We start from the raw sequence: 15,060 nt of genomic DNA, 5'->3' as shown, positions 1-15,060 counted from the left end.
CAATTAGTACACCATATTTTCGCTGTATTCTTTAACAAATCCTTCCGGTTGCGTGACATACATTATCTCCATCAAATCTCCGTTAAGAAAAGCTGACTTCACATTTAAGTGGTGCTCGTCCCAGCCATTTTTCGCTGCCAATGCTAACAATAATCTCACTATCTCTAAACACGTAACAGGTGCAAACACCTCCTCAAAATCCATGCTCTGTCTTTGAACGTATCCATTTACAAAGAGTCTGGCCTTATATTTGATTATCTCACCACTAGCGTTCTTCTTTAGCTTATATGTCCACTTAAGTCTGATTGGTTTTTATCCAGGTGGTAACTCAACCAACTTCCAGGTATTATTTTTGTTAATTGCATCAATCTCATCTTTCATCGCCATCTTCCACACCTTCTTTGTCACAGCTTGGCTATAACTGGTTGGTTCATCAACTTCCAACATGAATAGTTCATGTTCCAACTCCACTTCTGAAGTTTCATTATAAATGTCACTGAGTAGTCAAAATTTTTCTGGCTCACTACTTCCACTTGAAGCTTCTGAATTACTTGGACTACTGCTATTCGAGACTCCAGAATTAATTGGTGTTACCGGGGTATTTTTCTCGGGTTCCGTGAAAGAACTCGCACTTGTACCATGACTTGTGGGAGTTAATGGTTCTTCCTCTGCCTCATGATTTCTCGGCTCTGCCAAATTGTATCCAGACACTGTGAATGGTTCAAAATGTGGTAAATCCTCATATTGCTCTGAATCCCATTCCCGGGCTTTATGTTCTTCAAATACAATATCCCTGCTCACCATGATTTTTCCAGAACTTGGATCATAAAGTATGCAAGCTTACGTTCCCGGTTCTCTTCCAAGATAGATTGCCACTTTGCTGTAATTATCAAGCTTAGAAGTGTGTACACTTGGCATTTTCATATATGCCACACAACCAAATATTCGTAGATGACTAATGTCAGACTTGTTGTTGGTCTATGCCTTGTATAGTGTTTCCCCTATCAATGTACGGTGGGCAAACGATTCAGTAGATACACAGAATGGTGGATTGCTTTTCCCCTTAACTGTGAAGATAACTTCTTTTCTTTCAGAAGACTTCCTGTCATAGCTACAATAGTTCGAGTTTTTCGCTCAACCACCCCATTTTTACTGTGGGGTGTAAGGTGTAGTGAATTGCCTCGATATGCCTGGATTATCACAATAATCAGTGAATTATTTCGAGCAAAACTCTCCCCCTCTATTTGTTCACAGCATTTTGATATTTTTCTCTGATTCTCGTTCGACCAAAATCCTAATTTTCTTGAAAGCCCTAGTGCCTCATCTTTGCTGGTTAACATGTAAACCCACATTGCCCTGCTATAGTCGTCGACTAGTAACAAAAAATATTTATTCCCTGCCTTTATTTCTGGTGTTATTGGACCACATAAATCTCCTTGGATTAATTTTATTTCTGTTTTGCACGAAAGTTTGCTTGTAGAGGGAAAGATTTTCTTATCTGTTTTGACATCAAGCATCCAGCACAGACCTCTTTCGGTTGGACTAGTTAAGGAATGCCTTTCACCATGTTCTTCTCAGATATCAGCATCATTGCTTGGTAATTCACGTGGCCAATGCGTGAGTGCCAAAACCTTGACGTACTTTCAAAACTTAACATAAACAAGATGGCTCGCTGGGTTCCAAACTAATTTTGTACAATCTATTAATAAATCTTTTAACCTTCATCAAGAATCGATTTTCCTCCTCATATACCCACATAAAATTTCCATTCAAAATAACTCTATTTTCATTTTCGGATAATTGTCCAATACTTATAATGTTGCTACGCAAATTAGGAATATAGTATACCTCATAAAATGCTCTTTCCTTGCTGTTTTTGCACCTAACCGCCACTGAGCCTTTTCCTCTAATCTCAACCATAGAACCATCGCCAAATTTTACTTGTCCTGTTACTCGTTCGTCCAGCTCCCTGAATTTTGAACGCAGGTCTGTCATGTGATAACTTGCCCCGTTATCCAAGTACCATAAATTCAACTCAACCTTTTTTTCTTCACTTCTCTGCAATTTTAGCACCAATCCTCTCTCATTAAGTAACAATGTGATAACCCTTATTTTTCGTTAGAAATATATTTCTATCTTTGGAATTTTATATTATTTGTTTTGATAAAAAAATAATATTTTCTTATATGAATAGTTTACAAAATAGTATGATTCACATGTTATGTATGTAGATTTTATTTAATACATTACAAAATAATTTATTTGGTTATAAATTTCTATATAATAAGTATACTTTATTTTTAAATCTTTAGATGTTTTACTTAGTCAAAAACTACTACTATAAAGATAATGTGTTCGTGAGTTCAAAACTAGTGGGGTGATAACTACCCATACCCACAAACCTAGGAGTGGGCTTTAACTAATTCCTAAATAAATACAGGTATCAAGTTCCTTTTTAGTTTGCACATCAATCTTCTATGAAGTATCAAGGTATGTTTTATTCTACTTCTTCTTTTTCAGTATACATACATTATATATATATTATTCTATATTTTTACTATGCACTTGAACTATTACTACTCATGTAGTGTTTACTTTTTAGCTATGGTTAAATCATTCTCCTTATTTTATAGAGCATGTTTTTGTTTATATTTTTTGTACAAATATGTCAATGATATTACTTTCAAATTAATTATTAATATATTCTTTCCTAAAAGATATTTATTGTTTTTATTTTTTTGACATTGGTCGTATAAATTTTCATGTGCTCCCAAAGTTATAGTTGTATTAAATATGCATTCTTATGTCACTAAATTTTTTGTATATTAGATAGTAAATATAATATTATGTAAATGGATCTCTCTCTATATATATATACTTAGAAAGTCTTAAGATTTTTATGCATAAGAAAATAATTTTTTAATTAATGATTTATACATATTTATATGTGATTTCAATTATTTTGGAACAATGATGCATGATTTTACGTTTTAGTTGAATTGACATATTTTTAATTTCAAACTATTATATGATTTTGTAAATTGCTTGTTACTAAAATGTAATTTTGTACTAAAGTGTATTAAGTACTTTCTTTTCTTATTTATTGTTCAGAATTATCAAAATGGTATATGTTCTTTGTTAACTAGATGGTATATATTCTTTGTTAACTAGTATGGTTTAGCACCGTATAGCCTATATAAAAATTGAAGTAATATTGTTTACGCCTTACCATTATATATGGATTATTTATTAATTTTAATTGGTTTAATTAATTGAAACTTAGGATTTTTTTGGCAATATTTTGGATCACCATTTTTGCAGCTAAGGTAAGTTAACTCTTCACACTTTATTTTATTTTGAAATCTTTTAAATATTTTTGCACGTTTAAAATTTATGGATCAAATACCCTGTTTTAGAAATAAGAATTCTCAGTGTGCTCTGACTTATGAACCGGTTAGTAATTGCTTATAGTTGCGGAACTAGCCTTTGATACCTTACTAGGGAGTGCTACTTATGATGGCTTCGGGAGCTCGCACTCTATGATACCTTTAGTAAGGGGCGCATTTATTGACAGAAATTATGAACTTTTGATACTTGTCACCAGGTATTTTTGACCTTAGCGAGCTGTAGAATTTTATATCTTATGACATATGGCTTTTGGAAAATGATTTTTGTTTTATAAAATTATGATACTTGATCCACTAGTGTAGAATTGTTTTCTTGTTGGGCCTTGGCTCATTACTTACAAATTTTCAGGTGCTTAGCTTTTGGGACATCTTAAAGGTGGACTTGATTTGAGCTTGCTTGGGCATAATATTTAAGTGATTATGTTTGTATTCGAGCTGCGTCTCTCAGGATTTGCTTTATTTTCAGCTTAGATGATTTTATTTCTGTCCCGGATTTTAGAATTTTATGGAAAACTAGAAACTTATTCTTATTATGGATTTAATTTGGAGTTTTAGTTGAATATTTATGTATAATTATTTTCTGAAAAGTCGGGGTATTACAGTGGGTATCAGAGCCTAGGTTAACTTCGTGTAGACGGCCTTTTAGGCTAGACCTGTGAGTTATGAGTTTACTGCGTATTTTCAAGAAACTACTTTTATTTTTCTTTCGTTAAATAGTTTTTGACTTTTGTACACTTATATGTTTTTGGTATTTTATATATTTTTGGTATTTTTAAATTTGGGGACCAAATTTTGTTAAGGAGGGTAGAATGTGATAACCCTTATTTTTCGTTACAAATATATATCTATCTTTGGAATTTTATATTATTTGTTTTGATAAAAAAATAATATTTTCTTATATGTATAGTTTACAAAATAGTATGATTCACATGTTATGTATGTAGATTTTATTTAATACATTACAAAATAATTTATTTGGTTATAAATTTCTATATAATTAAGTATACTTTATTTTTAAATCTTTAGATGTTTTACTTAGTCAAAAACTATAATGTGTTCATGAGTTCAAAACTAGTGGGGTGATAACTACCCATACCCACAAACCTAGGAGTGGGCTTTAACTAATTCCTAAATAAATACAGCTGTATCAAGTTCATTTTTGTTTGCACATTAATCTTCTATCAAGTATCAAGGTATGTTTTATTCTACTTCTTCTTTTTCAGCGTACATACATGTTTTATATATTATTCTATATTTTTACTATGCACTTGAACTATTACTACTCATGTAGTGTTTACTTTTTAGCTATGGTTAAATCATTCTCCTTATTTTATAGAGCATGTTTTTGTTTACATTCTTTGTACAAATATGTCAATGATATTACTTTCAAATTATTTATTAATATATTCTTTCCTAAAAGATATTTATTATTTTTATTTTTTTTGACATTGGTCTATAAATTTTCATGTACTCCCAAAGTTATAGTTGTATTAAATATGCATTCTTATGTCACAAAATTTTTTGTATATTAGATAGTAAATATAATATTATGTAAATGGATCTCTCTCTCTCTCTATATATATACTTAGAAAGTCTTAAGATTTTTATGCATAAGAAAATAATTTTTTTAATTAATGATTTATACATATTTATATGTAATTTCAATTATTTAGGAACAATGATGCATAATTTTACGTTTTAGTTGAATTGACATATTTTTAATTTCAAACTATTATATGATTTTGTAAATTGCTTGTTACTAAAATATAATTTTGTACTAAAGTGTATTAAGTACCTTCTTTTCTTATTTATTGTTCAGAATTATCAAAATGGTATATGTTCTTTGCTAACTAGATGATATATGTTCTTTGTTAACTAGTATGGTTTAGCACGTATAGCCTATATAAAAATTGAAGTAATTTTGTTTAGGTCTTACCATTATATATGGATTATTTATTAATTTTAATTGGTTTGATTAATTGAAACTTAGGATTTTTTTGGCAATATGTTGGATCACCATTTTTGCAGCTAAGGTAAGTTAACTCTTCACACTTTATTTTATTTTGAAATCTTTTAAATATTTCTGCAGGTTTAAAATTTATGGATCAAATACCCTATTTTAGAAATAAGAATTCCCAGTGTGCTCTGACCTATGAACCGGTTAGTAATTGCGTATAGTTTTGGAACTAGTCTTTGATACCTTACTAGGGAGTGCTACTTATGATGCCTTCGGGAGCTCACACTCTATGATACCTTTAGTAAGGGGCGCATTATTCACAGAAATTATGAACTTTTGATACTGTGTCACCAGGTATTTGTGACCTTAGCGAGCTGTGGAATTTTATATCTTATGACATATGGTTTTTGGAAAATGATTTCTGTTTTATAAAATTATGATACTTGATCCACTAGTGTAGAATTATTTTCTTGCTGGGCCTTGGCTCATTACTTACAAATTTTCAGGTGCTTAGCTTTTGGGACATCTTAAAGGTGGACTTGATTTGAGCTTGCTTGGGAATAATATTTAAGTGATTATGTTTGTATTGGAGCTGCGTCTCTCACGATTTGCTTTATTTTCAGCTTAGATGATTTTATTTCTGTCTCGGATTTTAGAATTTTATGGAAAACTAGAAACTTATTCTTATTATGAATTTAATTTGGAGTTTTAGTTGAATATTTAAGTATAATTATTTTCTGAAAAGTCGGGGTATTACAAACAAAGTGTTGTTATTAGACCCCCCACACTCTGTTAGAAGGAGTTCCAGTTTGTCATCTTGAAGTTGAGTCAGATTTGCCTGCGTTTTATTTTATTTCTCCCCCCGTGGCTTACGACACTCTACAACAAAATATCCGTATATATTGCAATTAAAACACCTCACCTTACTTTTATCACGTACTCCTTGATAACCACCTATACCTCGACCTTTGTTTGATATCATGAGCACTCTTCCATGATGAGTAAAAGTTTAGTCTCACTTGCCTCTCATTTTATCGACTCTTCTTTTGTCAACAGCAACTGACTGCTAGTCTTCTCTGGTTGACCGCCTAGCCTGTCTTCATGCGTATTCAGTGAACCAACTGCTTCTTCTAGGGACATGTCCTCTAAATCCCTGAATCATTCTATAACTGACGTGATTTGTATGAAATTTTATGGAACTGCTCTTAACAATTTTTTCACTATGTAGCTCTCCTCCACTGTCTCTCCTAAGGCCCTGATGTTGGTCACCAATCCACTTATCTTAATGATAAAATCATCTATTATTCTGTATTATTCATACTTAGAGTTTCAAACTCTACTTTTAGTTTTTGAACTTTTGCCTTTTTTACACGATCAACTCCCAAACACATCATTCTTGTTGCCTCCCACGCACCTTTGGCTATTACCTTCTCAGCCACTGACAATGAAATGTCCTCAGCATTGGCTTGGTAAATGGCAGCCAATGCCATATTGTCTTCCTTGGTTTCAATCATAGCCTTTGGATGTGCAGGCTCGATAGCATCCCAAATCCCATGAGCCTCCATAAAGACTCTCATTTTGAGTGACCATGCTGTGTAATTGCTTTTAGACAGCATCGGGTAACTCAACGTTTGTTAGGTCACACACACACTGTAGAGGGGGTGAATACAGTGTATAGTACACTCAAATCGAACTTTAAGAACTTAAGTAACAGAAAACAAACTTTATTGAAATAATAAACTCTGTTACAGTATGGAACTGTTACCTCTCAGTGATGAACAAATATCACGAGAGCTGCTAGGGTTACAATGAATAATCTTTTCTAATAATGATAACACTTATAGTGTAAACCCTATGTCTGTGTTTATATACTACACAATTACAAGATAATCGCTAATTGATATGGAATATAATTCTGCTTCCTAAAATATATCAATCAGATATCTTTTCTTCCAAGTATTCCATTCTTCACGGAATTCCTTCTTCATGCATATCTCTTCTTATGTTTATCTCGATCTTCTTTCCTTTAATCAGCTACTGTCCTTATCTGATTGTCCTTCAGCACTTAAGTTCTGATATCTATCTTCTGATGATTATCTCCTGATAATATAAGTACTGATATCCTTAAGTCCTGACTTCCAGTATAAGTACTGATCAACAGTTAAGTACTGATTTATCTTGTTCACGTAAGATCTGAAAGCTAAACATAAAACATATTAGCCATGACATTATCAAATATATCTAACAATCTCCCCCAACTTGTAAATTAACAAAATATACAAGTTTAACAGATATTTGATGATGTCAAAAACATTAAGTACAAATGCATGAGAAATAGACTAGATAACTACAACTTACAGTCCTTAAAGTTTTTACCAATTTCAACTTCTGATAACAACTTTAATCTGTATAAATATCAGAATTTAAGCAGTTGTAGATCTTCGACTTGGCTTCTTCATTTTCTGATATCTCTGATGTCAGGAGTTGTTCTGAGATAGTTCTTCAACAAACATTTCTCAGCATATCTTAGTTAATCAATCATTCTCCTTTTAACACCATTAAGCTCTGCAGTATCTTCACCAGTTTGAAAGATTGCAGCTCTGAGATCATTAATCTTTGCTTTTCTCAACTCCTGATCTAGTCTTATGACATAAGCTTTGTCAGACTCAAGATTGAATTCATGTCCCTTAATACCAAGATACGTTCTGATCTGTGCAGTATTGGGCTTCATATCAACAATATCACCATTGTGATCTCTGTACTTTGGAACATATCTGCTGTCAGACTTAACAGAATAAAGCCTTTTATGTCTCTGAATCTGTTCTTTTAAGTAGTTTGCAACAGTCTCTGTTATTCTGTCATCCACTTGAAGTAAGAAAAGTACATGCTCCAATTCTTCAAAATACTTCAAAGGAATGGCATTTTGTCTTATATGATAAACCGTACCATCTGTCATGAAATACAACATGATGTATTCTTTCAAGTAGGTATGGTAAACCATCTGTACAGATTCCAGTTGATTCAATCTCTCAGGAGTTGCTCCAATACCTGGTTCACTCAAGGAAGTTGGATCATTGGTAGTGTTGTGTACTCTTCTTTCATCAGCACTTCCCAATCCAGTTTTATCTCTAGCTTCCTTTCCAGTAACTACTCTTGCTTCAAAACCACTTGTAGTAGTCTTCAAAGATTGAGTCTATTTTGCTTTAGTGAATCCTGGTAGGAGTGTCTTTGATCTATTTTCTGATATCAATTTAACTTGAGCACTGTCAGAGTTTACTTGCTTCTTCTGAATATCAGAACATACAATTTCTTGACTCTGAACAACTTGAGCCATGTCAGAGGTTGTTTTAAGAACTTTTCTTGAAGTCAGAGCAAGATAATCTTTTCCATCAGTAATTTCTTCTTCCTCAGGAGGTACATAAGCTTTGATAGGTTCACCAACCTATTCTTTACCCTTGGATCTTGGATCTATCTGTGATTGTGATCTAGCCAAAGTTGCTTCAGTATGTGTCCTTTCTTTGATCACAATGCCTTTAAGTTTTGGAAGTAACTTTTTACCAGAAGCTTCAGATTTAGATGTAAATTTCCCCCTGATTTAAGTCTGGCTTCTTCTTCCTTTAAACTTTCCAAGTCCATCCCTGGATTTTCTTGAAGAAATAACTGTCTTGACATTTCCTCATCAAGATCCAGAAGTTCATCAGAACTTATCATTTTACCAGCAGCAGAACTTATTCTTTTCCCAGTATCAGAACTTGTTCTGTGACTAGCTTGTCTTGATATAAACCTTCTACCTTGACTATGACCACTACCCATTCCAGAGGTTCCTTGGTCATCTTTTCCATCATCCTTTCCTTGCAGTGTCTTGTTGGTTATGCATTTGGACTTAATTACCTTCTCCCCCTTTTTGGCATCAGCAGGTAATAAAAGAGAGATAAGTAGTTCCACTGAGGTCTGGATTTCAGTAAGTTGCGATTGCTGAGAAGCTTGATTTGTCAGAATTTGATCAATCTGAGCTTGTTGTTTCTCTTGAGTTTTCTCAATATAAGCAACCCTGTCAATGGTAGGTTGGAAGAACTTTTTCTTATCAATTTTCCAAACTTGTTCCTGTTTGATAAAGTTCTCCTGAATCTTGTATAGCTCTGCATGAGTATTGGAATGAAGACCTTGTAGATGTTTAGTACTCAATGCAGTGACTCTAAGCTGGGTTTTAAAATCATCAGAATTTGACATTTTATCAGCTTTAGTCAAGTGCTCAGCAAGATGTAAAGCATTTGGAACACATGAAACTGAGTTCCATTCCTTAGTCCACTCCTGACCTGCAGGAGTTTCACTCCAAGGCACTGGTGCATCCCTGATAACAAATTCCTTTACCAGTTCAGACTTAGGAAGAGTCGGTGGAGGAGTATGTCCTGAAGGACCTGCTTCATCAGCATCTACAGTTGTAGCAGCTTCACCAGTATCTCCAACATTTGCAGCATCAGAACTTAAAGAATCAGTATCTTCTGATAAGGCAATAGTGTGAGTAGCAATGGAGGCTTCAGCATCCTCTAATTGCTGATCTGATACTAAGTTCTAATCAACAGCCATATCCTGATGCTCACCTAAAATCTGATCATCAGCATCTTGATGCAGAGAAGGTGTTGTTGATAACTCTGGAGTTTGAACAGCATCAGTAACAGGTGTTGTGGTAGGATTATTTGCTGTTGGAGCTTCTAAGAAAAGAATTGCAGGCACAACCAAGTTCTGAATATCAATTTCAACACTTGTGCCTGGATCAACAAGAGACACAGATGGTGAGTTAGCCTTGTCAGATACAGCTTCCTGAGATGGAGTTGATGGAGAAGAAGTGACTGGAGCAAATTCCTTGCCTTGTGAGATCAGAGATTCCTGATCCCTTTCCTTAGCTGCTTCCTCCTCATCATCTGAAACTGGCCTTTGTGCCCTCTGTTTCTTGTACTTCCTTGTTGATTTGGATTCCTTGGGAGTTTCAGGAACTATCATACGTCTAAGCCTTTTGAGAAGCCTAGAACCCCCAATTTCAGAATCCTTCTGAGAAGTTGCTTTCTCAGCTTCAACCACCACAGGTTCTGAAGATGGAATCTGTTCCTCAGAATCTGATTCATATCTCAAAGTAAATCTCCTCCTCTTTTGAGGTGTTTGCGGAACAGTCTTTGTTCTCTTTGGCTTAGAGGATGTAGGCTTCACAGTAGGTGCTGAAGAAGAAGGTTGAGCAGTTTGTGAAGTGGAGAGATAGGATTTGAGATAAGTTCTGAGGGTAGGTTGAGTAGAATAAGAGGTAGGTACTGAGGTTGATGGATTTTGGGTGGTTGGAGGTGGTTGAAAATCAGAGTAAACAGATCTATAGGTATCAGGATCAACATTTACCAGGATCTGTCTTACAGACTTAGGAATCTGTAATGGTCTAACCACTTTCTTCTTAGTATCAGCATTTACCAGGTCATTAAAGTATCATTTTGTAACCTTAAAAGGTGGGGTTTGAGTGCTGACTAAATGAGGTTCATCAGTACAGTAAGTGTAAATAAGTTGACAAAATCTAGCAAAATAAACAACATCTCGATCCTCTGTCATCCTATCCCCAATAAAACCAATTATTCCAGTTGCAAAATCAAAATGAGTTTGATGGATAATAGCATACCCTATGTGCTAACTCAGAATTGGGATAGCATCAAAATTTGAACATTTGTTCCCAAAGGCTTTGGTGATGCAATCAAAGAAGAAACTCCATTCTCTTATGATATTAGCTCGTTTCAACTGTCCAAGTTTTGTCAGACTCTTTTCATATCCCAATTCAGCCATTAACTCCCGAAGGGCTGGGTCCTCTGGAACTGAGAAAGTACAATCCTCTGGAAGATGTAAAGCCCTGCGTACTGTACCAAGAGTGACTACAAAAGATGAATCACCCACTTGGAAGATAATACTGGGAGTTCCACGGTTACCACCATCATCAAAAACGCCAGTCCTCCAGAACCTCAGAACTTGTTGACTTGAAAATAATTCAGGCTGAGATAAGGCATACCCAACCTCACTATGTGCAAGAAGATCTTGCACAAAGTGCAATTCAGATGGAGCTTCAGCATGATCAAGAATTGCAGCATAGTTGTTTGGAACAAACTTTGCTCCATCAATGATTAAATCCTTTGGTGCCATGTGAAAAAATTGAGAATTAAGTATGCCTAATAGGTGTTTGATATAATGTCTGTATGAAAACAACGGAAAAAGTAAAGTGAAGGAGAGTAAAAGTAAGAAGAGAGATAAAAGATGAAGAAATTAAAAAGATTACAGAAATCTTCTCTCTGCTGTACTTATACAAAAAAATATTACTGTTGGACACCTGTCAGACATGCAGTAATAACGGATAGTTACTGGGCTCGAGAAAACAGGAATGATTACTTACCCAGTTGCCTTGTTTCAAGGAAAAACCGTTCCATTAATCAAGAGAAACAATTTTAATTCAAAATTTAAACCGTTAGCACTGATTGAATTATTTTTCACTGCAACATTAATATTCTGAAAATAAATCATGTTAAAAATGACCGAGATAATTTCGATGAATAAGTGCTGACAGAGAATCAGAACTTAAATAAAAACAAAATTTAAATGGTCATCAGAATATCAATCAGGATTTATCAACAGAAGATAAAATAACTTAGAGACAAAATCTTGAAGTAAAAACAATTTTCATTAATATATCAAGTCAATACATTTATGAAATGGAAATTACATCAATACAAGATTTTCCCTAAGCTTCTAATCCTAACGTCAACAGCTTTAGTCCTAGCTAAGAAGCCTGACAAAGCTGATGATGAAGAAGAACAGGAAGAAGACGAGATTAAGTCATCTTCCTCTTCCTATCTTCGACGAACAAGATGGCGAGTCGTATGATTCGCTCTTGCTGACGGATAGCTTCCCGCCTTTCCTCCTCCAATCGCTCCAGATGGCGATGGTAATCCATATAGAAGAATAGGAGGTGAGTTAGCATGCTACTCCTGTGGGACAGAATCCCAGATCTCCTCAGGAATGGCAGTTACATGCCACTCCTGCTGCCAGTCGGCACAACTTAGCTCCATTGTGAAGGTTTGGTTGTTCAGAAACATGTTGTATCGAACTATTGTGTTTTTGATAGAAGAAGGAGTATAAGTGTGTGAGAAGAATGTGATGGAAAGACTGATGTGAAGTGGTTGCTTATATAGGCAAGAGAATGCCAAGAGACGCAAAGATATTTAATGCTGACAGGTAGATTTAATTCTACCTCGTCTCCCTAGACTTTGAAAAAGAATAACAGTCATTGGAAAGAGGAATCATGGTCTAGACCGCACAAGACACAAGAAACAGTGGACTGTTCAAGGACAAATACCATTAATCCTAATCATAGTGACTATTACTCTTCCACTTCAACATATTCTAGTTCGAACTGAGACTGTTACCAAATTTTATTCACAGATAAGTCAAGTAAAGGATTAGACTGAGAAATCAGAACTTAGACCTATACCAGAACTTAACAGTCATCAGAACATAATTTCTTCACTCGAAAAAGGAATGCCCATCTTAGTAAATACTCATACAAGTTCTGAGTTATAGACGTCAGAACTTAATCATCAGAACGTGTAACTTAGAACTTGTCCTCAGAATTTGTGCAATAATGACACAATGACTGTTTATCTAAAATAACATAGACCACCACAGAAATTTTCATCATTCAGATGGAGTGATTAGTGTGTGCATTAAGCTAAAAATAGACAAAGAGTAAAGTCTGATTCACTTCAGTACATCTTAGAAATAAGGCATAACTAAAATTTTGCTAAAGATCTGTCATTGTCCTGAAACCTACTGAAGAATGAGTTTATGCTTGAGTCCACCTCAACTGTTTTGTGCTAATTTTATGCATCTTTTGAAATTCTATTTTACAGTGGCTTCTCAGTGTAAGTGAGTCACGACTGTTTATCAGAATTTATGCTATTTTCAGAGTATTTCTCCAGTAATCATAAAGTGTGAAAAGTCACCAAGAAAATATTTTGCTTTTCTGATGCATATTTACTTAATACCAGCAATGCACTTGGGTCGTCCCTTCCACATTTTTACTCTAGATCTCAAAGGAGTACCTAATTTTAATCTTTGATCTTTTTGCTTTTTCTTTTGATAAGAGAGGTTTATCAGCACTTAGTACATTCAGCAGTTTTACTAGTATCAGAACTTAACAGATGAGTAGCATTATTCTAATTTGTGACTTAGTAATAAGATATACAAAGTAAACTTAACTAAGCTCAGTTATCAGAATTTGCTAGTGTCATAAGATTTCCACTGAAATAATTACTTCTTCCATGGAATCATTTGTTTATTGAAGACTACTAGGTCAGTATCTAGCACAGTTATCCTCATAGGATTGAATAGGTACTAGAACAGACATATCACTTATCAGAGTTTAGAAATATATATCAGACAACAGTCAGTACTTAAAGACATTTATCAATTAAGCACAGAATATACAATAAGATTAATTCTGTAAATACTGAGCATAAAGTCTGATAACACAGAACAAGTCTAAGCAGATTTAGAGAAAGAACCTGAAACCATTCCAAGTTCATTTACCAATCTTGTAAAAGTAGCTTCACATAATGGTTTTTTGAAGATATCTGCCAACTGTTGATCTGTGGGAACAAAATGCAATTCCACTGTACCTTCATCCACATGTTCCCTAATGAAGTGGTACCTGATGCTGATGTGCTTTGTCATTGAGTGTTGAACTGGATTACCTGTCATAGCAATAGCACTTTGATTATCACAGTAAATAGGGATTTTGAAATATGTTACCCATAATCCAGTAACTGATTCTTCATCCAAAGAATCTGTGCACAACAGCTTCCTGCAGCAATATACTCTGCCTCTGCAGTTGATGTGGAAATTGACTTTTATTTCTTGCTGTACCAAGAAACCAATCTGCCTCCAAGAAATTGGCAGCTTCCACTTGTGCTTTTCCTGTCAATTTTGCAACCTGCAAAATCTGAATCTGAGTAACCTATTAGTTTAAAATCTGATTCTCTAGGATACCATAATCCCAGAGCAGCTGTTCCTTTAAGATGCTTAAAGATTCTTTTTACAGCTGTTAAGTGAGGTTCTCTTGGATCTGCTTGAAATCTTGCACAAGGACAGGTAGCATACATGATATCAGGTCTACTGGCAGTTAGATAGAGTAGAGAGCCAATCATACCTCTGTAGTCAATAATATATACTGATTTACCGGTATCCTTATCCAGTTTTATTGCAGTGGCCATTGGAGTGGATGCACTTGAATAATCTTGCATTCCAAATTTCTTTAGCAAGTTTCTGGTGTACTTGGTTTGACAAATAAAAGTGCCTTTCTCATTCTGCTTGACTTGAAGGCCCATAAAATAGCTAAGTTCCCCCATCATACTCATCTGATATTTTGACTGCATTAGTTTGGCAAACTTCTTACAAAGTTTGTCATTTGTAGATCTAAAAATGATATCATCAACATAAATCTGGACCAGAAGTAAGTCCTTTCCATGGTTGAGGTAGAACAGTGTTTTGTCTATTGTCCCTCTGTTGAATCCACTTTCCAGAAGAAACTGAGCTAAAGTCTCATACCATGCTCTAGGAGCTTGCTTAAGTCCATAAAGTGCTTTGTCAAGTCTGTAGACATAATCTGGATGTTTGGTA

This window comes from Apium graveolens, chromosome 7 (genome assembly GCF_009905375.1).
Source record: "Apium graveolens cultivar Ventura chromosome 7, ASM990537v1, whole genome shotgun sequence".
Taxonomy (NCBI): Eukaryota; Viridiplantae; Streptophyta; class Magnoliopsida; order Apiales; family Apiaceae; genus Apium; species Apium graveolens.
This window is presented reverse-complemented; position numbering follows the sequence as displayed.